The sequence below is a fragment of the Lepus europaeus genome, chromosome 15 (assembly GCF_033115175.1).
Source record: "Lepus europaeus isolate LE1 chromosome 15, mLepTim1.pri, whole genome shotgun sequence".
Taxonomy (NCBI): Eukaryota; Metazoa; Chordata; class Mammalia; order Lagomorpha; family Leporidae; genus Lepus; species Lepus europaeus.
In genome coordinates, this window is record NC_084841.1 from 34,545,852 (window position 1) to 34,549,185 (window position 3,334).

The window sequence follows — 3,334 nt, forward strand, 5'->3', positions numbered from 1 at the left end:
TGAGTCTGCTGTGTGTCCTGCTTCCCCCGCAGGATCATTCTCTCCCTTTTAATTCTATCCTTGATTATCTGCTTACACTGGTCTTATTTGTGAAATCTCTTCGACACATACCCTATCTTTTTGATCGGTTGTGTATTTATACTTATCACTTTACCAAGTGCGCTGGCATTGGTACCTGCCTCCTTGGTAAGATTGATTTGAAATCCCCTGGCACAAAAAATATGGAACGTTTCACGAATTTGCGTGTCATCCTTGCTCAGGGGCCATGCTAATCTTCTCTGTATCGTTCCAATTTTAGTATATGTGCTGCTGAAGCAAGCACAGCATGAATCACTTTTAATGATTCTACCATAAATCAGTCTCTAACAATGGGAATGATGTTCATTCTTGGCACTTGGGAAACATGTTGATAATATTCTCTCTTCCTTCTAGTTTCTTCAACCACCCCCTCTCCCACCTTCAGCATTGCTCACTCTTGTATGCTTGCCAAATAATTTACATCTATCTGGACGTGGAATAAGCCAAAGTAAACAACAACAACAAAAAATCCAGGTATGAACTCACCTGGATGTATTTACCACCCAGAGTCTTGGGGGCACAGCAAATGAAGATATTGCTTTTTTCAGGACTCTCACAACTCAAGATGTTTTTGCCTTTTTAATTTGTTTTCAGATTGCAGGATTCATTATGTGTGCATGCTTGTGAGTTTTTTTAGCTACATTACTCACCGGGTGTATTTTCTCATCAGAATCTCTGTAGGATGTATTTATTCAAATGCATTAGCTAAGATTTTGCCAATTAAATTTCAGTGTATTATGTTCTGTCTAGTACACTTTTGTGTGTGTCTAGGGCTCAGCTGCTTGCTAATCTAGCTGCAGGTTTTGCTGTAGGACTATTACAGTGTTTTTCAGCAGGCCACTAATGAGCACACAAGCGAAACCTGTTTTCTCACTGCCTTCTACAAAACCTGATCCATCTGGGCCACTAGACTCGTGTGTTGCTCTATCTATGTTCTCTTATTTGGGAAAAATTCTCCTTTCTATAATTTGGATGGGCTCATCAGGAGATGAAGTCATTCCTTAGATTTAATATCTTGTTTTTAGAAATTCTGATAAAAATTTATACTGAGCAAAGTTTCAGCCTGCAGCAAAATGATGGCAGAGGAGCTTGATGTGTACCCCCCACCCCAGAATACCCGACAGTGTGATTCTATATTCTCAGTGTTTTCCCTTTTTGTGATACCTTGGTCACTGCAGCAGGTAAGGAGTTTATCTAACCAACTCTATTTACTTTAAGGGCAGTGGTACTTACTTGGGATGATTTCACCACCCTAGAAGACATTCGACAATATCTAGAGACATGTTTGCTTGTCACAGCTTGGGGGACATGTTCTGCTGACATCTCATAGGTAGAGACTAGGGATGCTACTAAACACCCAGCAATGCCACAGGGCTCAGAAAGGCTCCCACAACAAAAACGTGTCTTATTTGCAGATATTAGTGATGTTACCTTTAACTCTTTTCAGAGTTTCTTCATCTTTTTAAATGGGACACAGAGAGGGACATGCTTAAGACAATAACTTTATCTCCTACAGTTTCATACATAAAATAGGACACAAAACACATCAGCTTTTAGAAATTCAAACATCTCCAATTCAATCCCATCAAGGTGTCCTGTACCAATGCCATCTCACTAGTCCAAGTGATCAATTTAAGTTCACAACTGATCATAATGATAGGACTAAGAGACAAATGGATCACATAAACAAGTCTAGTGTCTGATAATACTAACTGATAGAATCAAAAAGGGAGAGAATGATCCAATAGGGGAAGCAGGATACACAGCAGACTCATAGAATGGCAGATGTCCTAAATAGCACTCTGGCCACAGAATCAGCCCTTAAGGCATTCGGATCTGGCTGAAGAGCCCATGAGAGTATTTTAGGCACGGAAAGCAAAGACACTCTGAAAAAAAAAAAAAAAAAAAGACCTAAATGAAAAATCTCTGCAACTAAGATCCCAGTGGAAAGAACGGGCCATCAAAGAAGGGGGTGCCTTTCTCTGAAGGGAGGAGAGAACTTCCACTTTAACTATGACCTTGTCTAAATATAAACAGAGTCAGCAAACTCAAAAGGCTTCCATAGCCTTGGCAACTCATGACTAGAGCCTAGGGTGATTACTAATGCCATAAACAAGAGTGTCGATTTGTTAAGTCAACAACAGGAGTCACTGTGCACTTACTCCTCATGTGGGATCTCTGTCTTCAATGTGTTGTACAATGTGAATTAATGCTATAACTAGTACTAAAACAGTATTTTCCACTTTGTGTTTCTGTTTGGGTGCAAACCTTTGAAATCTTTACTTAATATATACTAAATTGATCTTCTGTGTATAAAGATAATTGAAAATGAATCTTGATGTGAATGGAATGGGAGAGGGAACTGGAGATGGGAGGAGTGCGGGTGGAAGGGAAATTATGGGGGGGAAAAGACCATTGTAATCCTTAAGCTGTACTTTGGAAATTTATATTTATTAAATAAATGTTTAAAAAAAGAGATTCAAACATCCAGAGATTTCTACATCAAAACCATCCATATAGCGGTCCTGCCCTGTCCCCCTCCCACCAACACACACCTGTATTTCAACCCTTAGAGAAAATAGGAGCAGGGAACAGAAACTGACACTGGCACTTAGAGAACTCCATTGTTTTCCCTGATAAATTCCTTCTCCCAACTCAGATGGAAACCATCACCACCTGTCATCATGGTGAGGAAATAGTCTCTTTTTTAAAAAAATTTTTTTTTATTTGACAGAGTTAGACAGTGAGAGGGAGAGACAGAGAAAGGTCTTCCTTCCATTGGCTCACCCCCTAAATTCCACCACAGCTGGCGCACTGCGCCGATCCGGAGTCAGGAGCCAGGTGCTTCCTCCTGGCCTCCCATGCGGGTGCAGGGCCCAAACACCTGGGCCATCCTCCACTGCCTTCCCAGGCCACAGCAGAGAGCTGGACTGGAAGAGAAGCAACCGGGACTAGAACCCGGCGCCCATATGGGATGCCAGTGCTGCAGGTGGAGAATTAACCAAGTGAGCCACAGCGCCGGTCCCAATAGTCTCTTAAATCAAGAACTTTTTCCAGGCTGTATAGTTTATGCTGTAAACTCTGTGGCCTCCAGCTCTGTATACTGCATGCTGTAGTACACTCTGTAGCTAAATATTAATAAATCCACTCTTCTAAAATAAAAATGTGGCCCCTCTCTGTGTGCACACACCATTTGTCTCCCAGGATTAAAGTCTTGGCCTCAAGCTGACTTGTTCCAAATCTTGTATAGAGATTG

General features: G+C 41.3%; 1 non-coding gene across 1 annotated transcript; it reads right to left on the reverse strand.

Moving 5' to 3' along the window:
* Window positions 1–215: 215 nt before the first annotated feature.
* LOC133774774 (U6 spliceosomal RNA) lies at window positions 216–322 on the reverse strand. Its single transcript, XR_009868151.1, has one exon. It is a non-coding gene; the product is annotated as a U6 spliceosomal RNA (small nuclear RNA).
* Between the last annotated feature and the right edge of the window lie 3,012 nt (window positions 323–3,334).